Source organism: Nomia melanderi, chromosome 3 (genome assembly GCF_051020985.1).
Source record: "Nomia melanderi isolate GNS246 chromosome 3, iyNomMela1, whole genome shotgun sequence".
Classification (NCBI taxonomy): Eukaryota; Metazoa; Arthropoda; class Insecta; order Hymenoptera; family Halictidae; genus Nomia; species Nomia melanderi.
In genome coordinates, this window is record NC_135001.1 from 6,741,717 (window position 1) to 6,767,057 (window position 25,341).

Sequence of the window (25,341 nt, forward strand, 5' to 3'; positions counted from 1 at the left end):
CTTGGGGGAATCCCGCGACGCGGAAACTGTTCTCCGTTCGAGGAGAAAAAAGGGAACTCGGGTTCGGGGGCGGCGAGGGGCAGGCTGCCGGAAGATCCGGTCTTTGAACTTCGTCTAGCGGAAGGCGGATGATTGTACGGTGTCTTTGAAGCCGGTTAAACTCTCTCTCGAAAGGGTGACGTTAAAAGAGGAATAGAGAGAGCGAGAGAGAGAGAGAGAGAGAGGGGGGAGAGAGAGAGGGATAGGGCCGCGAGTGAACGAACAGTAAAGCCACCCTTTGAGACGGACTGGTTAGGAGATGAATTCGAACGTTCCGTAGAGGAGGGGCGGCGCGGGGCCACGGCGGCAGGGTACAAACACGGAGATGGTAAAAGTTTATTAATTAGCTGGAATTAAGCGTGGCCAGCCCGTGTTCAGGGAGAACCGAGAGTTCTCCGGAGGAACGAAGGAACCGGACGAAGAAAGCAGGCCGGGAGTGCAACTTTTCTTCCGGCTGCCGCCCCACTTGTAATCTCCAGTGCCCGCTGATTGATCGCTTTGGCAGAAATCCTCTTTTACGCTGTAACGTTCTGTTTGTCGAATGATTTGATTATTGACGATGGTTCCAGTGATTTTTTGGTGGGGGATGTTGAGAAATTTTGGAAGATTCGTAGGGGGATTCTTCGGAAATTTTCTGGAATTTGGTTTAAGATCTGGTGGTGAGAAATGGGATCATGACTGGGCTTCTTCTTGGAAGTTTTTCTAAATGGTTTTTTGGTGGTAAAATGATATTCAGTGTATTTCTATACTTAGATTACTTATGAGTATTATGTATATTGATGATTGTTACTTTTATTTGAGGATTGGTCTGACTTTTTTCTACGTATTGGGAAATTTTGATAATAGATACTTATTAATATATGTAAATACAAGTATTGACGTGGCAGAATATTATTCTAAACAGTTAATAATGAAACAAATCGTATGACAAGCGATTAAGTTGCTCCAACGCTGAAGTTTAAATACATTCGAACATGAAGTCATTAGTCACTTTGACTTTTCTACGATACAAACGTAAATCATTTGTTCCACTTTCGGGAACGTTACACACGTGTCGTTGCATAACACCTATCCAGGAATAACCGACGTCGAACGAATTTATTAACGAAATAAGAGTAATAAAAAGGTTCTCCATGGGATTACGACTTCGTGTGTCGAGTTCATTAAAATGTCAGGACGAGGACGGAAAGGAGGGCCCAGGCGCGCAGTTTACGAGAATTATCGACGATGATGAGCGGACAATGAGACTAACTCTACCGGAAACGCAGCATAATGGGCCACGGTTGTCCTGTCCGCACGGGACGAACCCTTACGATTCACGCTCGCAAGCCACCCCCTCTCGTCCCCCTCTTTCACGTACAACTGACGAGTCGTTCGAATTAAATATGAATAAGCGGAGCGCCGTGCGACCAAACGATTCTCATGGCTCGTCCACTTTCGCCGGACAAATTACATTGCACTTGCGGTCACGAACGGGTTGACCGGGGGTGGAATCGGTCAACGGTATAAGGTCAATTTTGTCTGAGGTCAAACGCGCTTGAATTTCATCGAAATTTCTCTTCATCGCGAGTGCATGTTTACTTTGAACATGGAACATTGATAAAACATTAGAAATAATATTTACAATAGTTCATTAAGAAATTAAATTGGAATATTTTACTGCGACTTAGGTGCAACGGATAACCACTGATTTTCATTAAATCGAGCTAGAAATCTTTAATCTCACTCGTGGCACGGCAGCGGGTTAATTAGTTCTTTATGTACGTAATTCCATCAAATTTTTCTGCGTTTCGTTTTGCGCAGCTAATCGCTTCGGCAAATGAATGGTCCATTTATGAAACCCGTCGGATGGAGGTGCGCGCTGAGCGCTGGCAACTTTCATTCCGATTTTATTTATCCTTCCATCGGGAGTGCAACCGGCGTGTCTTGTCTTCATATAGATGATCGAAACAGCTTTTTCCGTCGATATTCTTTTTTGTTGAAAAATTTCCCGCGCGCGCGATGTTTGTCCGGAAATTCGAATAGATCTCTCGTCCGAAGCGAATATCCGAGGGTGAACCGATTATTAGAGCCCTTGAGATTTCGCCTCACTCGGGACAATCTCTACAGATGGCGCCAGCGAAATCACTCCACGAACACGCGGGCTGATAGCATGATCAATACAAGACGGTAGAATTTAGGAAACGGCATCGAAACTCAGAGCAACTTTCGTTTCCGTCGGAGAATTCGATTTTTCGGGAGGATCCGAATGTACTTCCTTGAACGAATTAGATCCTTGTGTTTAATTACGGTGAGGTGGACTCGGGGACGAACGCTCTTCTCGAGGAAATTATTATAATTCGTCTACCCCCTCGGTCCCTTCCAAACAAATCTGCTACTCACCCCGGAATTTCGTCTCCAAATATTAGCTCCTTTAAATATGAAAATATTTAGAGGTGCTTTTAGACACTCTGTTTTATCGCTTTTCTTGTTTGGGAAATAGTATCGTTTATATAATGACATCAGGGAATGACGCATGAATTAATGAAGTTCAATTAGGTATATAGGATTCTTTTCTGCCTTCAACGATATCCTGATCAACCAATAAACATCAAAGTGATTCTATTTAACTGATATAAACACATACATTTAGTTATTATCCCTCAGATTATTGAATTTTAAGGTTTCAAAGTTTCCAAATTTCCAAATTTCAAAGTTTCAAAACTTAAAATCCTAAAGATTCCAAAAATTCAAAATTCCAATCTTTCTCGCTCAATCTTCAATCGACGACCAAGCGTCGCCGACCAAAGCGTCTCCCAAAACCGATTCATAGAATACACCCACCAAACCAACCTCCTTAAATCTAGTAAGTTTCACCCGTACGGCCATTAATACAAATTCTCCTGACGAGTGGTTAATATACTCCAGCGAAAGGGCTTGTAGCAGGTGGAAGGATATGCCGAGTGTAATCGGGCGACGTTTGGCGTCCGGGTATCATGGTCTCGTATTCCAGCATGGGGTAGGAGGCGGTAGGGGCCAGTTAAGGTCGGGTTAAATTCATAAAACGTGTACACGGGGGCAAGAGGACGTTGTGTTTCTTTTTGGGGGCTCGGTTGAATAACGGTCCGTTCGTCCAGCGTGCGCGCTGGCGGGCGGAGGCATAGTCCCGTCTTTTCCAAACAGGAATTTGCACTCTCTTCGTTACCATGGCCAGGCGTCTCTGCAAACTGCGCGAACGCTACGGCAAAGTAACGTGGAGTAACGCAACGTTATATACACGGGGTGGGCTGTATACACCCACCTGGCTATGGAGAGCCTCGACCAACCCTGAAAGAGGGCAGAGGGATCGAGCGAGTGAAAGAGAGGGACAGAAGCGAAGAGTAACGAGGAGAAGAGACGAGAAGACAGAAGTAAGAGAGGGACGGAAGGAGAGCAAGAAAGAGAGAGAGAGGGAGAGATTTGCAGCCCCGTGGGTTTGTTTGACTTTACTTGCAGCTATGTAATTGAATATTATACCAGGCTGCCTCGTTGGAAGGGTTGAAAACTCTTACGAAAAGGGAAGGGCTCCGGCCGAGAATCCGAATGGTGGACGAGAGATAGCCCCCAGAAAGCTGGGAGGGGAGGGATGCTTGATGGAGTGCTCCATAAGAGGAACCAGAAAATTAACTGAAAATCTCACGAAATCGCAAAGGACCTTTCGTGCCCGCTGGCCTGACGAGGAGGTAGTCGGGGAGACGACGCTCTGTTTACCCTTTATTATACTCGCGCATCCTCCCTTCTAACAGACCGCACTCACCCTTCACCCCGCAACTGGATGAGCACCGAGACTCTTTGAATCCCACGAGCGCTTTTTCCTACCACAGGAAAATCTTACTGGAATTTTCAGATTTTTCGCTTTTGGCGGCGGTCGATGTAACTTTCGTTGCATTTTGGCTCTTGGGAACAGATTTGCTAAAGGGAATGTATGTATTGTAATATACAGCGGAATCTTGACTGTTTGTTTTAATTGGGAGGTTTAGATAAATGGATTATATATTAGATATTTTCTGATGTGTAGTTTGAGAATTTAAATCGTTGAGTTTGCGGGTATAATAGAGAAATAAAAAATGATGACTCGTTGATGGAGTTTCTACTGTAATAGTGTACAATGACTTGTGTAGTATGATAATGGTAATAGTATTAGCATAACGATAGTATAATTGTTTTAATCGAATTAGCCTTTGTCAGGAGGGTCGGGAAATAACTTAGAAACTTGGCTAGGGCTGAACGCGCAGTCGCTCCTGTGAGAAGTGGATCCAGGAATCTCTTCAATCATCGCAGCACCGTGTAAACAAAAAAGATGAAAATTGAGGAAATGTAAATAGATACTGAAGTTGCTGTCCTCTATTAACCCTCGTTTAGCGAATTCACCTTGCCGCCGCTGTATTTATTTATTTCTGTCGTCATTAGACTGTGTATGTTCATGCATTTATTCTATATATTATTCTCCACGGGACACCGTGAAATAGACAGTATCAACATCGCGAAAGATCAATAACGATAGAAAACATTTGAAACGGTCTAACAGTCGGTATAAAAAGTCTCGAACCAGTGTCACACAGTTTCAGAGATTTTAGAGTCATGATTATTCATTTATTATTCATTTATTATTCATTTATACAGAACCATGGTGCCATTTACATTGGCACTACTCGCGAATCAAAAATTTCCTGTTCAAACATAAACACACTGGAACCACTAGACGGCACAAATTGACTCATTCCGAAATTTTTGTTTCGCAAATATTTATATCACGAAGACCTACTTTCGCGAGGGACAGTAAAACAAATTGATCTATTAGCACAGATACAAACATATTGTTCCAATTTTCACGAAAACGAATGAAAAACAAATTATCCCAATTACTCGGTGTTTACCATTAAAATATCCCCAACACCCTGACCCGTATACAGAAAATAAAAATATCCATCCTCCCGAAACCCCTGTCCTCAAACATCAAAACAGTCCCAAATGGCCCCGAATCATCATTCCATGATTCCAGTCCGCACACCTCTAAGCGTTAAACGCTAAACGTTACTCGACGGTCAAACAGATCGCGCACAATTCCCAGATCAAACCGTCTAAACGACAGCCGACCCCCTTTCCAGGCCAATTCCATCATTACAACATCGCACCACCCCCGGCTGCTCCTGCCATTAAAAGGTCCCGCGGTGGGTACGGAAGTGGTCGAAGCTTATCGAGCTACGCGATGGTAAGCATGGCTTGCGGCCGGCGCATCGTAAGAAAGAACAGGAGCGAGCTAGACGGAGTTTAGGTGCGCGTCTGAAGGGAAGCAGCCGCGTAGAGGGAGGAACGGAGGGAGAGAGGCAAGAGCAGAGTCTAGTGGAAGCGAGGGAGATGAAGATAGAGTACATGCCGCAGGATGGTTGGTATACAGTAGCGCGTATAGTCCGCTGGTCGATGGTGCGGCCCGTAACGCCCAGCTACTGCGCAACCAATGCGCGAGTCCACCATGTTTAATGCTGCGAATTCGCTCACCCTCCGAGCCGGTTCTCCCGTTTCTCTCGTTCCTTCAGCCCTCCCGCTCCCAGGAATGCTGGTACCGACCCTAACTTCCGTCTGCTGCTCGTCCTCCTATCCCCCCTCCGATCCTGCCTGCCCTTTCTGCCCTTCCCCCTACCACCTTCTCTCTCGCCAGGTTCCTTCGTTCCTTCGCTCCTCGGTTACGGATCGTTTCCCTCTCTCCCTCTCTCTCTTTCTTTCATCCACCTATCTCTTTCCCCGTCTCCCTTCGTCCTGGACACGGTCCTTTTCTACCAAAGGACTCCTTTCTACGGCGATCCACTCAGGCGCCACATAACGGACAACAAATTCCCATGTACAAGCGGCTGGAAACCGCATCCAGCCATCCGCCGCCCCTATTCCCACCCCGTGTTCTACCCTCACCCCTTCGCCGATCGACTACCGTCCCTTTTTCTCTGTCGGCTTGTCCTCTTCCCCGCTTCTGCCTTCTGTTTTGCCTTGTTGCGGAGCTCGGTTCTCCGTTCTTCTTTCGATTCCCGTCTTTTTCTGGGCTGCACTTTTCCTAGCTTTGGACTCCTTCACCCGCGTGCTCCTGGATAACCGTTCGATCCTACGCTAGTTCTGTTTGTACCCCGGTTCCGATGGAGTTGATCGCCGATCCAATCGGCTGTTTTTAATACGTTTTCTATGGTGCACGGACCGCGCTTTGGCTGCGATTGTCGGGTAATCGTTGGTGGTCTGATCGGGCCTTTAAAGGTTATACAGCGGGGGTCGGGATCACTCGCGTCTTTCGGGTTTCTGTCATTGATCCGAATTCATCGAGAGTAATTGTATCTATAGTAATTGATGTATACATACTTTAACCTATCAAACGCTACCTTATTAAAGTACAGAATACATCAATTACAATACCAACAGAACAATAACTCCACCATTGAACGACCAGCTTTCACTCTAAGCAACGCCACGATTTCCATTAAACAACCATCGTTAACGGCCTAATTGCCAGAAAACACGTTCCTACGGTCCCCGGCGAAACGAGGCGACGAACATAAACAAAACATTCACAATCTCACCTCTACAATTGACACACAATTCCCTCCGTCGCACTTAAGTCAGCCAGCAGTGTTTACATTCGCTCCTTCAATCGGACAGACCATACGTGAAACATTCGTTTTTCACGCGATACTTATCGCAAATCTCCCTACACCCGGTTCATCCCGTCTCCATCCGATCAAACGGCTCCATAACCCGTTCCCGGTTCCGCCCGAAAAACTCGGAAGAGCGCACGGGGCGGGGGCTGTTATAACGCTGCATAATGATCACCGATGTATTTAGGTATGGCTAGGTCGGGCTATTGACAGAAGGTACCGTTGATGGTGCCGCGTTTGTCGGTTCGCGAGGAGGGTTGGCAAGGAGCGGCGCAGGGCGGGGAGGCCTGGAACGTGGAGAGAGAGATAGGGTCGTGCGAGAGGGTGGAGGAGGACACGTTGGTGGGATCGGAGGGAGGAACGAGGCCGAGGGTGGGCTAGTACGGAGAAGCACTAGTAACGAGTATTTGCAGGCCGGCTCGATGCATAGTTAATGATTTGTCAACCGAACCTCTCCCTCCCCCACTGGACCATGCCGAACCTGACTAGGCCATACATTATAACCAGCCAGATACCGGGTGACCCGTGGACACACGCGACCCTTCTCCCCACCGCTACGCTCCCGAACCCCTTTTTCAACCCCTTGTCGCGTTTCCGCGGAAGAGCTTAATGCACGCGCCACTTCCGCTGCTTCCAGCCCGCGCACGGCCTGATCAAAGTGCCGCGTTTGCTTTCAGACTGCGATATCCTGTTTGCCGGCCCCATCGTGTTGGATCGGGCTTGATCCGGAGAGACAGGGGCAAGATCGCAATGATTTTGTTCCTGGCTTGTTTCCGCGGCCCGTTTACTTGCGGGTTCTTTCTTGGGGTTCTTTTCGAATGTTTAGTGTTTGTGCTTTGAAGGGATGTTTCTTTGGGAAATCTTTGCGGATTTAGGTTTGGTTCTTTAGGATGCGTGAATTCTGTAACGAGGATTGGTTGATATTTTAATTCTATGTAAACCTAATTGCTGGTTTATGCTTTGTTCGTTCGAATTTGTCTTTGTGTTAGGTGTTATGTTGCTATGATGTAATTTAGATTTTTTGGGGTTATGGTATTGAAGAGAACTAAGAGAAATTGAAAGTAGACAAATATGATAGTTAAGAAATAGGAATAGTTTACTACTAAAGAAGTTATTAGAGGTTCGAAAAATATTATTTGAATGGACTCCGCAGAACAGGTATAGGTGTCTATTAATTATATTTTCTAAGTGATCAATTATAAGTAGCATACGCTGAACGAGAGGGAATATTAATTTTCGTTGAAGAAAAACTGTGATTTTAATCGCATGCTGTAATAATAAAAGTAACGTTCATCGTGGCGAGTTCGAAATTCGACCCCGGAAATGGGAACGTTACCGTCCGTTTAATGTACCGTTAAATTTATATTGAACCGGACAATTCGGCGATTCATCTCACTCGCGGTGGATGTATTTTTTTTCATAATGAACTACGTCGCGGCGGGATTCGAAAATTTTTGATCCGACCGAGGGCGACGCAAACAGCGAGTTTAATTATTTCAGTAATATGCAGTTTAATTTTCGGATCGCGTTGCTTACGTGCCTCGAAATATTTACACTGGCCGGCTCTGTCTTCATATCGAATTCACATTAATCCATAATTTTCTCGGATATTTGATGCGCGTTCTTCGTTCCCATCGGGCTGCCGATTAAACTACATTATTTTTCAACAATTACACGCCACGAATTCATCAAATTGTTGTGTTAGGTTGTCCAAACAATTTCTTTCGATTTATTGCTACGCAATGTATGCACGACATTTTATGTTTCATGTTTTATTATTGAATTCTGTATTACCTATTCCGATTTATTGTCTTCCTCCATTTTCGTCTTTTACTTTTCTCTTCTTTCCCCCAAAATTCTGGTGGAATGCACGATTTAGGCCAAGCCCGAAAGAAACTTACGGGACAACTTAATAATTTGAAATGTGTCGTTACGAAGAAATTGCTTGAAGCGCTAGTAAAACTGTTGGATCATTTTCGTTCGATCGGTGGATTTCAATGGCGATGTACGATAAGTTTCCTCGCGCGGGAGGGTAAACAACCCTAACAACCGGTTAATGGTCGACCACATTATTGAAAAGGACTTGCGGTTTCTTACGAGGACCACCCTGTAGTATATTAGGAAAGGGATTGTGGTTTACGACTATGCTTGGTTCACACGAAACACCATAAAACGTTTTTACGACGGTGCCACGTGTAACTCACTCGCAACAAAGAGTTCCGCTTTTGATTGAACGCAAACTGAAGAAATTTGTAAAAAATTTCCACTACGCCAAATTCAAATGAATTACTCAAATTCGAGAATTTTTGGAAAGAAATGTCCGTTTCGATTGTGACTAGTATCCTTCGGCTTCAGGTGCCGCCTTAATTAAATTAAGAATCTATTTTTCCAGAGTATATCAATTATGTTTTTTTAAACTAAAAGAATCTACAGACAATTTCCGTGTCGATTATTAAGCGTACATTTCGTTTGCACACGGCGCATTCGTTACACGAGGATGAATCGTATCGCGTTGATACGTGTATTTGAACAAGGATTTTTAATTAATCGAAATTAATTTAATAGGTACGTCGGTGTATTGTTTCGTTTCGCGTTCGGTCGTTGTTGCTCCGTCGGCTCGGCGCTTCCGAAAGCAGTTATACGCAAGAGATGAGAGTGATGGTTAGAAACTACCGTGTCACTCCGATGTTTAGGTAAGATATTTGGCCTCGCAAATATTTGGAGATTGTCTACAGCCTCTAACCACTGCGCACCACTCCATCGACTCTTCCATTTAATTAATGACGTATACCAACGTTCGAGGTGTTGATGCACCTTAACGGAATCGTCGCTCCGAGATTATCATTTGCATTCTTCGAATACACAAACGGGACGCTCGCTCGCTGGCTCGCGCGCGCGCGTGTACGCTTGTTCCCGTACAATGCCACGGGATTATTTCGTAATCGTTTGCAAAAACATTGACAGAGACTGCCACTCGAATTAGTCAACAGGTTTGTAAACAGAATTGAATTGGACTAAGGACGTTACCTTTTTATTTGGAATCGTTACGGGTTAAACGCGTCAATATAATCGCTGTGTATAAAGGCACTTCACCCTTAATGTTTGTGCTTCAAATTTGGAGATACGGATCCGTTACTAAACACACTTTTCATCCAAATAGTAGATCAAACAGTTTCGACGAACTGAAATTGAAAATAATCGATCTTCCATGAAATTCCAAGGAAAATAGGATCTTTGAGAAGAATAATCAAATTTCGAAATTCGATACATTGTTCTGCTTCAATGCCTGCGATCAATGCCTTATCAACTATCAGCTCAGAAGTTTCTCAAGTCGAAATAGAAACCCGCAACACAAACATCTCCATTCAACACTAGTCTACCCGTAAAAATCACGTGTTCCACCTTTCTTATTTCGCAATTATCGATATTTCAGAAGCATCCAACAAAAGGTCTTATAAAATAAACTTTCACCTACATATAAAATAAAAAAATATATTACTGCAATCCTTATCAACATTTACACACTTACCCTAATAACTGCTCACCAGTATTAATATTAACACATCGAACAAAATATTATACTCTACAACACTTCAATCCCCAAATCGCAAAGGACAACAAGAAATGCACCAAAAACCTGCTCAAAAGGAAACAATATATATTTCACCCGACAAAATATATTTCCACCAGTCGACCGCAAGATAAAAGAAAAATATTTATGGTCGATTTCCAAGAAGACTGAAAAAGTGGCTCGAACCTCGAAGTTCCTCGACGGAGTTGGCGTAAAGGGGAAGCCACCCTCGGAAGAGGCTCGAACGAGAGAAATAGTAGGGTAAACGTTTGCACAGTTCTTCCGGGGGGAGGAAGGGGGCGAGTGTAAAATACGTTGCGCCTATAAACATAATTTATCGTAATCGATTGCCGGACTCTCGTGCCAGCGGGTTCCCCGCCGCGTTCCGGCGGTGTGTTCTATGGTGTTACGTAATTGTTCGGCTCGCAGCATGGGGCTGGCACGCCCCACCTGGCGCTTGGTCCCCCATTCATCCGTTCGACGGGCCGCGAGACCAAGGGCGAGAACCTCGGCCCCGTAATTTGTCACGATTACCAGGAGATTACCGGTGTCGCTGACAGCCTTTTTGGCTACCGTTTGCCAGCCAGGGATCCTCCGGCCGCTCCTCCCTCGAGACGGAAGGATCCTCAGGATCTTCGTATTTGATTAAAATCACCGTGGTTCCGGCGGTCGGAATGTTTCGCACCGGAAGCCCATTATCTTTGGCGGGGGGATTTCGGGGAGTAGGAATTTTTATGGAATATCTGACGCGTTACTGACGAAAATCGGCGGTCCTTCATTTTGGTAACGCGTCGTTTGTTGAGTTTACTCGAATTGCTTGTGTTTTTAGGGTTTTATGGTTTTAGTTAACGCATGAATCTTTAACGGTCGACAATTTTCTATTAACTTCGTACAGACGAGATTGTCTCAAACTTTTAACGTTTTTTTATGGAAAACTGAATTATATTAAATGCTGAAAGAAGAAAAGGCACGCGTCAGTCTCTCGTTAGTTGAATACTTAAATTATTCGTTTACGGTTTTCCAATTTAGATATCGAAGCTTGAAGTCACCGTTACGACATTCGACCGTAAAGGGTTAATGTTGTTGGGAGGGTTCAAGAGAGTTCAAGATGTTTAACGCGTTGCTAGACAAGCGAGGAGAGATTTTTTATTTACTTTGGCAATGCGTTGTCTGTTGATTTTATTTGGATTGTTTGTGTTTTTGGTATCTTATGGGTTTACTTAGTGCGTTATCATTGCTGGAAGATTCGAACTTTTACGGTGCGATACCTGACGCTTTACCAACGGAGAGAGAGCTCTCATTTCTGTTGATACGCCGTCTGTTGATTGCATTTTGATTGCAATGAAAGGTCAGTCAACGATAACGAAGAATGAAAATGATGAGTTTACTAGTCATCATCGATTAACAGGTTGATGGTCGCTTTCTCTATTCTATTCTCGGACCCTCCCCCTTTCATCCCTTCGAACGGTGTTTACTTGTTGATCCTGATATCGAGATCCGAAGAGACACCGGGTTTGTCTTCAAATATTGTGATTGGGCCGGATTCTTTGCTCTCGATATCGTGCGTTTCGACTTCCCGAGTTCCAAACGGTAATTTTGGGGGTGGTTACGAAGTGTTTATACTATCGCTTTCGGTTTTGTTAGGTTCATCGAGGTCCGAGTTTCGTTACGCCGAAATGAAAATCATTGCTCGGAGTTGATCTTCGAGAAAAGTCGATCTATAGATAAATCCTTGTATTCGATCGTGAACCAACCTTGTTGAATGTGAACAATCAGTAAACTAGTCGAATATCTCTGCGCATTCACCGTTACGCCAACTAAACTAATAAAACTAGAATTACATTACAATCATCCTACCATGCAATGCTTACTTCCACTAGGCTCTCACAAATTTTTCCATTGCAATCCATCTGGCACACGCCAACATCTACACACCAAAACACAAATATTTCAATTTCAACTATTCAATAACAACTATTCAATTTCACAAATCCTATTCAAACACTCCTCACCAATACCTCCAATTCACAAAATATTTCTTCGTTATTACCAGATACTAGCTTCACCCCAACCATCAAATAATCATTTTATATTTACATCCATCGCTGATCTATTACTAACTGTAGCTCTATATTCAAACACCTCTATCCATAAACAAAATCCCAAATTCCTCCTTAAAATATCTATGAATAATTCCAAATGAATCCTCCAAAATCCCTCTAACGTATATCCCATTTTCTACTCTGATTGTGTAATGCAGTTCACAACTCCGTTGTAAACGTACCCTAAACACCGGCGAGCGGTCGACGAGCTCCGCGTCCGTGGACGCTCCACGTGCGCGCGGAGGTTGAAAGAAGAAGGCGTCACGACGCGGGGGCGTCGTTTGCCGAGCACACACCGCGATTTGATTCACTCGCCGTGCCTCCCCTCGGCGTTCCTCTCATTTGTGCGTGTGTCTCCTTACGTGTGCGCCTACACCGCCGGAAAAAAGGGGTGAAGAGGGTCGGAGGAAGGCAGAAAAAGAGGGAGGCAGCGGGTGAACGTGAAAAAGAGCGAGAGAAAGATAGACTGTGAGGCGGCGAGGGGTGGGAGAAGGCGAGAAAGAGGAAGAGGGACCGTGTCGGGCAGGGGATCGAGGGAGAAAGAGGATTGGCTGGTGCGTGTGCGAGTGTGTGCGCACGCGGTGCTATCTTTGCTTGTGTGCACGATGTCAATATTATACGACAAACACACTTAAATAGGCTTAAAATACTAACATCCAGCTCGTTCCACGCCGCTGTATGAACTCGGCGCGGCGCGCGGTACGATGTGTGCGCGCGACTTTATGGAAGTATGTTTAGCCGTATCGTTATGTCGCGCGGCCCGCGATTCCTTCGAGCCTCCTCTCGTTTTCCACCCGCCGCTACTCGAAATTCTTCTCCCTTATTTCCTCTGTATGTGTTTCTTCTTTTCGGCTGCGTTGTTCCTTTCTCGGTTAATTTTGGGGTGAACTATGGATTGGACACGATCGGATAGAGGGTACGCGGTAAGTTAGTTTATCGAGGATTTTAGGAATGCGACGTTGACATTGGGTCGAGTAGATGCGAATTGAATGCTTGTTGTTTATGAATCTCTCCGTGGAATTCGTTAGGAAGCTTTGGTAAGAGATCTCAGTTAGAACGATCGTTTTTTTTCTAAATAGTGTGCATCGTTGAAATCACTTTTCCTAAGTTCAAGTATCAAATGATTTATTGTCTCGTTAACAGTACTTTTAGAAAATCAAGTAGCAAGATTCGATAGGTATTCTAAAATATTCGTTGCAGTGTCTCCAGGATCGAACTCATGGTTAACACAACTACGTCTTATTCATCTATTTAGCAACAAATATAACAAATAATACATGAATCTCGAGATAAATATAATTTTCTAAATCTATCCGATGGTATCTCGTACAAACGCGTACGAGTTAGATACATGCTTAAAGAAGAGGGAGAATCACGATGATCGTTGCGCGAATTGTTCGACCGGTCCCAGCGCAGCCGGGACGCAACATTGAACTTGTAAAGAGCTAACGAGATCAATGTTGAGGTTCGGGACCGGTGACCGGCCTGTTTGCTGATTGGCTTAAATCAGCGTTAAGCCGATCCAATCCAATCCGTGGCTCCGAAGCAGGCGGGTCCCTTTTGCTTCCCTTTCGGCTGGCCTACGAGAACTTGGGGTTCGACCTTCGACCGGCCCGATACACACGTGAACGTAGGTAGTACGTACAAACGATCTTAAAGGTCTAGATATCCTTCGCGATAGGATTAAAAGAGCGAGTCTCCTCTGCGGCGACCGTCGCCGCATGGATCAAACCCCATCCCCCCTACGCGATACTTTGTTGTCGACCATTTTGCACCCCTGGGTGTGTTCGGTCACTGGGGAAACGCGGCCAACGGTGTCGTAGGTACAAATTGTCCCTTCATTATCATCGACGTTAATGTTGCCACTTGAGTTACGAGGCCGCTAATGAATTGGAAACTGAAATACGATCGTATCTTTTCATTTTCTTTTATTTGTCCTCCGGTAATAGAACCCATTTTGCGCGGTTGTGGGTCGCGGGCTCTTTGCAAGTCTTGGTTAGGTTGTGTTCCTCTTGGGAGAAAAATGTGGAATGTTCGTGGATTCGAGAAGGTTTGGGCTGAGGTACACTCTGTTTTGCGTTATTTGTTGATCATTGTGTATGGAGAATGTTGACGTTTTCATTTGGACTTGGAACATATGCAAATTTTGAGACGAGCAACGGGCTTTGTGGGCTCCACTGTAAAATGGAAATTAAGGTTCGGTTGATCTATCTGAACAGTTGAACGTTACTTCTAAATCAGTTTGTAAAATTAATTCTTTCTAAAATTGTTTACTGTTACATATGTTTTATTTGATATTTCTTCTGTTACTCCCGATACTGGTTTCTAGTATTCTTTTACGTATGAAAAAGGATGTTTCATTCGAAATGGAAAAAGAAATTTAATAAGTAAACTAAAAAATTCTAGTCATTAGGTAGGTTCAATTAATGCCCACTTTCATTGAAAGAACTAACGCACCATAAACATCATAGATACCTAAGAAAACGAAAAAATATGTTTTTAAAGGTAAATACAGATAAGAAGAACAGTTAAATAGGCTTCGCTACAAGTTTCAGTGTACCACTAAAAACAGTAGAAAACGTAAATATTTGACATTCTGAATGAGATCGGAAATTTCCCGGAATTAGCGTAGTAAAAGACTAGTTTTTATATTCGAGGGTAGACAGTGGACACGGTAGGATCTTCGCGTATCCACGAGGAAAAGAGAGAGATAGGGTGAATAGGGAAAGGGCACGGAAATCCAGAGCACCGAACGTCCGGTCGGCACTAAAGAGGCGCGGCTGGTACACCGAAGGAACCAGGTAACGGTTAAAGACCGGACAAAAGTCAAAACGTCCGGATCCGGGGTCTCATTGTGCCTCGCAGAATCGCCGTGAAATTCATGTTGTGCCTTTTTCGTGAATTCTTTCGACCGGCCGTTGAATGGGCCCCCGGCACTGACTGCGTCGCGCAGACTTGGTAGCCAGGCTCTAAACGAGGATCGAATGGAAAGTATATAGTGTCCGATGAAGGGCGGAGTGTTGCGTCTGCGTGGATCGATGATCGATTGTGAGAACACACCGGACGAACCTGTCGAAAGCGTGTGCATTCATATCGGCCCGTCCATTGAGAGATTCCTTCGGCGCAAGGTTCCTCTGTATTCTCCACAGTTCTGGAAAAGAACATTTTTCTTATTTTACTCGAGACTTTTGCAAGGGTTTGGTAATAATATGAACAATTGAAGATTTTGTTACTATCGGTAAGTGATCAGTGATATTAATATTTAGTGAATTTTACAAGAATAATTATAAATGAATGAATGAATTTCGGATAAATATAAATGAATAAATAAATAATGAATTTTTGCAAGTATAAAGTAGATGAAATTGAGAAAAATGAATATATGTCAAATAAATGTCTAGCTAAATATTTCTACAATGCTAGCAAAGGTGAAAGATCAACGTTACTGTTGGATTATTGGTGATCATAATATATATAAATAAATCTTAATTATATTAGACGAATATCATATATTTTTGATACAGTCACTGGCAGTTCGCGTAGAGGCAAGTTTAGTCAGCCTATAGAGTCTTTCCCAGCCAATTTGTCGGGGCTGTCTATTTCTCCGGCATCGATGAATGCCGCTACACCGCCCTCCACGCCCCCAGGAAACGGCATTCAGCCTGTACAACGTCCCTGCCAACCTTTGATTACGCGTGTAATGTCCCCGGTTTATTGTTAGGGCGTGGAACGTTAAGGGATGCGAATGATGTATGGCGGCCGCATCGACCCGGGCACCGAGTAAACCTGAAAAATGGACGTGTTTACAAAAATTCATTTCCAATTGGCTAATCGATCGGGTGGTTCTCGCCTTCGAGGAATCGATTTTTCGCTTATACGATACCTTTCGTCCTACGTGTCACCTTTGTGCCCCTTTAAATGATAATGAAATTGTTTTTACTATGTTTTAACGTGGAATTTTACTACTTTTTAATGTAGAATGTCACTATTCCTTAATCCAAGTTTCTGCTATTTTATACTATAGAATTTACAGTTTTCTATCTTAAAATTTTAGTATTTCTTACTGCAAGATTCTATTATCGTATAGTATATAATTTTACTCTCTCTTAATGCAGAAGTTTACCATTCCTTTATCCAAAATTCTTCTATTCTCCAATTCAAAATTTTACTGTTTTCTAACTTAAGACTATTCCTCAGTACAAAATTGTACTATTTCGCAACGTAGAATTTTACTATACCCCAGCAAAAAGTTTTACTACTTTCAATATAGAATCCCCGTACTAAAAATTCCGGATCATTTTATCACAAAATCGCTAATCAATTCTGGGAACATCGAAATTAATTTAACTACACCTTCCTGATTGGTAAACTTCATAACATCGCACTAACCTATTGTATACTAAACCGACTTCTCAACTCCACGTAAACAACTCAAACTATCACCACACAGAAACATATTTTCGCAAATCTCCGTTGATTCCCGAAGACCTATCGGCGAACTCAAACGATACACTCCGAAAACAATCGGCGAACGTTTCCTACTTAGGAGCACAGCCACCGGCGTACGCGCGCGCGCGCGCGCGGCCGCTCACGGCGAGAAAAAAAAAGGGTGGCCGCGCGCGGCCGTGTCAACAGGCGCTCTGTTTTTCACGGCGCAGCCAATTTTTTGCCGGGGAAATTTGCATTCGCTTGTACGCGTATTTGGTAAATAGGCTATCACAGAAAAACGAGCCGCTCGCAAATATGTATCAAGCATTTTTTCCAGTGTTCCGCCGGACGGAATTGACTAGGAAACAAAAAAAAAAAGGAAGCGAAAATAAAAATAAAAAAATACGCCCGAAATATTTATCGACACCCCTCCCACCGGTGGCTATCGACGGCAGCATTTTTATGCGCACTTTAGGCGTAATTAAATCGTTGAAAAAGTGTGCGCGTTTGTCCGTAAACACGACGAGGGGAAAAAAAATGGCGCTCCTTCGCGTGTCCAGTTTCCAAGCGCGCGAGCAGCCCGTTCTCCCCCGAAATCAATCGCGAAAAAAATGTCCCAGATTTTTATTAATAGCTCGTATTTCACCGTGGACAAATAACGAAACGGCGGAACGGTGAAAAACAACAAAGGGATTTCGACGGGAGCAAGATTATAGCCGCGCCGGTTTTTCGCCCGGCTAGCGCGCAGCCCTGTCGCCGGTTTTTTTCCACGATTTTTGTTTTCACAGCGGAATTACAACGCACCCAGCCCCTCGCCGCGTAGGTATATGTTTGTTGGTACCGTTGTGAACTTTAATCAAAATTGTCAAGTAATTCCGCGCGCGATCGGACCGCGTATTAATGGACTTTCCAGCTGCGGCTACGAGTCCCTTTCGTCTTCCGGCGGACACTTCGCTTCGCCTTCTATTCGTCTCGAGATTTATGGCGGTCGAACTGCACGCCTGGTAATCCGTGTTTCTTCTGGAATATTTTTCTTTTTGATGGATGTTTGATTTTTATTTGAATTTCGGAAAGAACGTTCCTCTCTTGTCACGATTTTTCGCTGTAACGTTTTTATTTCTTGTAGTTTATCGATTTATGCCTTTTTTTCCTTTTTGTTTTGGTGAAAATTAGTAAGTTTCCAGTTGTGTTCCCTTTTGAAAAATTTAGAGGTTAATCATAAGTGCGCTGCATGTTTTATTTGTGAATGTGCATATACGGGAGAATTAATTTAGTAACTGTGATGGAAATATCGGTGGTTAAACATTGAAAGGGAAAGTTTGCGTAATATAAAAATGGGCCGTAGGTGCTCGAGAGTTAACAACGTTTTTATTTGTTCGGTACCTAACCCGGAATCCTAAACAGGGTAAACAAATTTCTGTTTGATATTTCATTGACATCTGTGGCGTCGGCAAACGTTTCTTTATACTTTCGTCAAATATGAACAAGTCCTGGAAGGAACGGGAACACAGTGTGGGGAGGAATCTCGAGTAGAGTCTAGGGGTGGTCATGAATTAAAAAAATAATCGAAATAAGTGTCTTTATTATTTCGTAAAGATTTCACTTATTCTCCATTATTGATTTCTATTATACAATCAAAATAAAATAAACATTGCCATAGAATTAGAAAATCATACATTTTCCAGCATTTTATATATTAATATGCAATACTCATAAAGATTATAACAATTAATTTTCCTCGGCTTCTTCAGGTATTCCTTATAGTCTTCAAGTTTACAATGACTTCGAATACTTGATAGTTTCGAAATACCAGTAATTGTAAACTAAGAAAGCTAACACCCGTCATTTGTACGTGTACAGTATTAACACTAGAACTACCGAGCATTTAATAAGATTGATATGTAATTCATATAAAAATTGTTACAATAGATTATTTTGTTTCTTCATATGTTAATTATAGTATTCAAGTGAAACTATTTATTTTCGAAATCATTTCGGATATTCAATGCTTTTAACCCCTTGCTTTATAACAATCAAACTCACGATGAAGATTTTTAACATAATTTAACAAACATGAATGTTACTCGACCTATTCGAATTCAAAAATAAATATTATTCTTCAGCAGTCAATTATTATACGTAAGAACAAACATAAGCATATAATATGCCTACAATTTGTCTCTTTTTCCAATAAATTATTAATGATAAAGTAGTTGTATCAGTCAGAGTTGAAAAAGAAATCATAGGGCAAGGGGTTAAGGTATCAATAATTACGAAAAAAGATGACCAAAATCAATTTTGACTAGTACAGTAGTTCTAGTGTTAAACTAAAATCAAATGTACACATATGTGTCAGTATCCTTGAAAAGGTTAAAGGCATCCCGCAACAAGTTCCACCCCGGTTTTGGAAGAATAAGACGCCGCTGCATTTCCATTGACGGGTACGCGTGTCGGTCGGCGCATAGGGTGCGAGGACACCGGGGATGACACCGCGCGGCGTGGCGCAAGCGCTAAAACAACATTTTAAGCGGGCAAACATGCATAGAATATGATAACAAAAGGCGTGACCGGAGCGGAACACATGTCCAAACATTAGGCACAATGTCCTACCAGTCGGAATTGTGCCCACTCTCTCCCTCTCCGCCTCTCTCTCTCTCTCTTCGTTCTTGTTTGCCCCGCGCGTCCCGGCCAACGGTAAAATGTTTGCAATACGTTACACGGCCATTCAGACGGCGAAACGGCCCGGTAAACTGCCTAAATGTGAAGAAATGCCACCGAAGAATGACCGGTGACCCTGTTCCTTCAACGAACGCGTCTTCTTTTCTAAAAACGACAATGGACTTTGTGCCGGCCGGACCTTGTTGCTTGACCCTTGGAGCACCTATCCTCGCGAAATGGCACCGCGAAACGATTCCTTGAGAATTCACGCCCTCTTTTTCGCGCTGCAAATGACAAAGGAATTGGAAAGTTTGTGTATTGATTGGAACCTTCCGAAAGTTTTTTTCTAGGTAGTATGGGATAGTTTTGTGATGGGATGTGGAGTATCATTTGTGGGGTGTATGGATAAGTAACTTAGGAGATTTGTATTTATGTGCTTTCCTAATGTTTAAAAATTGTAGCCTTCGTGTTGTTTATTTTTGTTACGAGCTACTGTTATCCGCTGGGTGTACTTTTATTAATTTTAAAGTGGATCTTCGGAGATTTTGTATTATGCAGGATTGACGAAAAAGTGTTACTGTCTCAATGAGTGATTTATTACGAATCCACCGTAGAGGTTTTAGTAGAGAAATATTCAATTTCATACACGAATTCATTAATGTCACGTTACATTTTATCGTGCATGAGATTCTACGTCTAGTGCAACAGAAAAAAAATAAACGGAATCGGAAAATAAACAGAACTGCGGCTGAACAGTTCTATTTGGGAACAAACATTCCGGCAATTTTGATAGAAGCGATCTTCCAACACATTGTTCCGTTAGTCTTGAAGGGGTTAATGTGTGTACCCAAGTTATTACGCGAAATGTTTTCACAGAAGTGTGTGCGCCTGTATGATCAATGGTTATGAAAAAAATGCCACTCTGCTTTGGGGGAAAACAAATTGATTTCGTTTTACAACCGTGTTGCGTGTACAATTTTTTTTCGGTTGGTCACCAGGAGCACGCATTGACGCAAATGTTGTTTTGTTTGCAGTTGCATTTCAGAGGCGATGACTTTTTTTTTTGCAAACCGATGCGCCGATGCCCGCGAAATAGCCCGATTATACAAATATATCCAGTTAATGTTACGATCGCATGATAGTCGCATTTACCCGATCTCGGCTGATGATCTGTTGCAATCAGTGCAATAATAAAGTGACTCCGTTCCCCTGGAGTGCTCGGAATTTGAAGTATCAATATTCTCTGCGCGAGTTGACTGAAAAGATTTCTGAACAATAAAATTAAATAACTATTATAGTTACGTAATCAAAGTAACACTTCTTTCGTTCATTTCTGAACAATAATGTCAGCTTTCAAATAATCATTCAATATTGTTAATTATTATTGAATTATTATTAATTATCATTAAATTATTTCACTTACCTTTTCGTCCTTCGCTATCATGAAATTACCACGATATAGTCATTCAAACGCTATTTCATCGTCTTTATTGCACAGTACACGTAACAAGAGCATATAATTCACCCAAAATCGCTTGAAACGTTAATACAATCAAATCCTACTTCAAAGCCTAATGCAAAGTTCATCAAAAACATGCAAAGAAGACAAGCGGAAAGAAAAAGGATCAAAAACAAAACTCAACCCAAAGCTTCCATATTCACCGAACACCTAACCAACAAACGATCATCCTCCCCTAAACTCCGTCCATCCCGAGTTTAATCGGGCATCCGTCGTCCCCGTCGAACAACAATCAAGACTGCATTACACCGGTCCGCCCGACGAGAGGCGACTGCTTCGGCGGAGGCAAGAAATGAATTAATCAAACAATCCTCCGATCGATCCGCGGGTACTTTTTCCGCTTCTATTTACCGCCGAAACCCGGGCCAGGCGTAATGAAGAGAGTAGTCCTGGCGGGGCCGAGGAGAGCGCGCGTGCCACTTGGTGGCCGCGCGGCGCGCCGTATAAAACGAGCGAAGATAAATATGAAATTAAAGAGGAGGACCGACGGTACGAGGGCCGTGAGATATTCAGCCGCGCGAGCTAAGAAAAGGAGAGACAAAGAGAAAGACAGAGAAAGAGAGAGAGAGAGAGAGAGAGGGAGAGAGAGAGAGGACGTAGGTAAAGAGGACTCCGGATCCTTCGAGTGAGAGAGATGGAGGCGAAGACCGAAAAAGAGAAGAAAAAGGGTAGAAAAGGGGGAAAAGAGACGAAGGAAACGGGGAGGGAAGCACGAAGACGGATCTCTTCGTCGTCGTCGTCGACGTCGACGACGTTTCCTCTCCCTTTTTCCAGCGGAGTCTTCGCAAACTCCCTCCACAAGCCCGAAATTCTCCGTGGCGGGAAGTCGTTAGGCGTTTTCTGACGCGAGATAAAATTCTGGGAAGCACGTTGAAACGACTCTCTACTCCGGGGCCTGGGTATTGTTTTAACGTGTTTGAGTCAAATATTGACGCAAGTTGGGCTCGCAAGCCAGGCCTGGAACGAAACGGAACGGAAGAGACGGCCCGGCGAGAGAGGAACGGGGGTGAAAGAGGACGTCGGAAGGAGGGGGTGGATGGGTGGCTAGGCGGACGGGTGGACGGGTTGAGCGGGGAACGGGAGCGGGAGGAGGCGGCGAGAGAAGCGAGATGAGATGGAACGACCCACATAACATCCGACGGAGGACGAGAGAGAACCGGAGAGAGCCACGTCGTTGTCGGTGTAGCCGTCTCGCGGTAATGAAGGAGCAGGAAGAGGAGGAACGTTAACGAGAAAAAGAGGAAATCGGGTTCGCCTTTATTTCTATCCGTCTCTGCCTCTTCCCTTTTTCCTTGTTGTCTGTTTATTTGTTTTTCTAGATATTTGGCTAGGTAGATGTCTAGTTGTATAGGTATTTAGATATGTAGATACTTAGTTACATAGCTATCTACCTACCTATCTAGCTACATTGCTATCTAGCAAGGTAGGAAAATTAAAATCAACTTAGCTACCTTATCTCTTTGAAACTTAGCTACCTTGCTACTTAGCAACTTAGCTACCTTGCTACTTAGCAACTTAGCTACCTTGCTACTTAGCAATTTCGCTACCTTGCTACTTAGCAATTTCGCTACCTTGCTACTTAGCAACTTAGCTACCTGCTACTTAGCAATTTAGCTATCTAGCTATCTACCTGTCTAGATATCTAGTTACTTAGCTATATAGCTGTATAGTTATCTAGCTCTATTTTTCTTGTTCCCTTTTGGACTTCTTTCTATGTCCTTTCAGTGATTCGTCCCATCCCTCTGTCTGCTCGCCGTTTTAATGCGTACCGGCATGTTTGAGTTTCCGCGATACGGCATCACAGAATATCGGGAATATCTCCAGCGATTCGCGGATCGCTAGACACCGGTCGACGTTCGGTTTTTCCGCAACAGGGATCACTTGCATTTTCGGGATTGGGGATGTCGACTACCCGAGGCTGGAATTCGTTTTATTCAATAATATTGAAATCAAGAATATATTCTTACATTTCGTAGTATTTGTATCGTGATTTATATACGCAAAGTATGGTAAATAATTGATCGTTGGATAGAGAGCAACGAAAATCAATATGATTAATCATAATAAGGTAGATACCTACTGCGTTTAGAAACAGTTTAAATGTACAGAGATCTTCGAATATTTATTAAATACAGAGTTTGCAGATGTTCTGTGCAATTCCATTCGATTTCGAACTTATCGATACCAATACAAACGAAGAAAATCAAAAAACTTAACTCGATTTATAATTCTCCAAATATTTCTATAGAAATGTAAATTTGTCTGAAGTTGTCAGGTTTGAAGATCGACCATTTGCAGAGAAAAACGTTCGACTTATTTTATCGTGCGACCGAGGTCGCCGTAACAGATGAAAGCAGCGGGGCCAATAGTTCATTACAATATTTTTCATTTAATGGATTCCAATCGGGCTTCATTTTTAATACGAGGGAAATATCTCCGCGAGAGACGGCCTGCCGATAACCAATTTCCCCATGGAAGCTTAATTACAAAAATAATGAACTTGTTTGCAGTTCTTTCGAGCGAATACCCGCGACGGACCGCTGCGGGGGTGGCGTGCCCCGAATGAATAATATACCGTTCAATTAATATTAACCTACATTAAAACGCGTACCTCAAAAATAAATAATGTACATTTTAATCAGTAATGTTTCCGGATCACCGCGTTCGTTTATTGAAAATATTTCCCAGCCCGGGGTTCGTTAAAAATAATTGCCAACGTTCGACGGATTATAACGTTCCAATATGCTCATTATCGATACTCCGCGCGCGCATGAATTACAGTTGAATTATTCGGAACGTTCTCTTCCTTTTTCCGAACAATGTTTCTTCTAAGACGATTTCGATTGTAAATTCTTCCTTTGTAACGATCGTTCTATTTGTTTCAAAATATATACTTTCTTGCACAATTTCTAAATAATCTTTTCCAATTGAATTCAAGTTGAATTAAGTTCAATTCAATTTCTAATCAAACTACATTACAGTAAATTACTTTCCCTTTTGAAAAATATTTCTTCTCAGATAATTTCGATGGCAGATTCTAACCCCGTGGAATTCCTAGATTCTTCTCAGAATAACGAGAAGTCTTTTTATTCCACGAAGTATTCGTTCTTAGACAATTTCGATTGAACATTCGTTCAGCGTGAAATTCACGGATTTCTCTCTTAAATTACTACAACTCGTTTATTTCCTTCCTCGGAGAATATTCTTTCTCGCTTAATTTCGATTGAAAATTCCTTTCTGCTGGATTTCATAGATTTTCTTCTTTTTCTAGGTAACACGGCGTTCAAGTTCGTCCATTACTTGAAACAGACGGAGTCTGGGGAAGAGTACCAGACGAATGAAAAGAGCGGAATAGGTTCGTAGAAAAAGCGGTACCGGGAAAAAGGAGAAGGCTCGAGTCGAATACGAAGATTTAACACGTTGTCCCGAGCAGTCGGATGCATTCCGTGTTTCACCTACGGCTCGCCTCTGTTTGCGCGCGGAATACGAGGTAATAACTCGAAAATTCCTATTCGAGCTCGCTCAAAGCGTTTCGCTTCATATTCAGCCGCGCGCGCTTTCACCGGCCAGCTGAAAGAAGCAGAAGCGGTTTTCCTGCGTTGCGGACGGGCAAACCGGAGGATTGATTCTTCAGAGCCGTGTAATGGAACGTTCTCCTTCTTTCAAAGGGTCGGGTTGCCCGGGTATCCGGATGTTACACCTTTAGGGAAGTTTCTTTGATCATCGCTCGACTGTCGGATCAATCGAGGAAATGGTTAGTTTTGTTCCGTTTGCGAGAAGAATCTTGACTCGAGAATCGGAATAATATTGGATGGAATGGCTAGATCTGTTCTGAGTTGATAATTCGTCGAAATATTAAGCATTTTTTAATTAGAATTCATATTTTACTATAGTTTTTCTCATATAAATACTTATACTGTTTATTACTGGTGTGTACGATAGCCGTTGCGTTTTCGGAACTGAAGCAACACGATTTTGTCTGTGTTCCAATTTAGCAAGATTCGGATTTCATTGATATTGTGATCTGTTCTGGTTCTCCAGAATTTCCTTGTTACCTTGTGAATGTTATTATCTGTTGTTCGAGTACAAAGTAATACATTCTATCGCATTATTATCATATTTGCCTATGGATTCAGGATGTATAGTACTTTGGATGAATTCTGCGTGCACATCGAGACAGATTCTCTCCATGGATTTATTCCAAGTGCAGTTTTAGGTGAATTCTAGATTCATTCTGGATACACCACTACGAGCAGCAGAGAGACATTGAAGAAGAATTCTTGATGCATCTTGAGTGAATTCTGCATCTATTCCAGGCTCACTTCAGACAGCTTCTACCTTTATTGGAGATGCGCATCGAGTAGATACTGT

At 43.0% G+C, this 25,341-nt stretch overlaps 1 long non-coding RNA gene across 1 annotated transcript in view; it reads left to right on the plus strand.

Annotated features, from left to right (window-relative positions):
* The window catches only part of LOC143174366 (uncharacterized), a 44,494-nt gene extending 19,394 nt beyond the window's left edge, over positions 1 to 25,100 (plus strand). Inside the window, exons 2-3 of the long non-coding RNA XR_012998213.1 lie at positions 24,242 to 24,460; positions 24,518 to 25,100. This is a non-coding gene — a long non-coding RNA (uncharacterized LOC143174366). The remainder of the gene's footprint in view (positions 1 to 24,241; positions 24,461 to 24,517) is intronic.
* Positions 25,101 to 25,341: the final 241 nt, after the last annotated feature.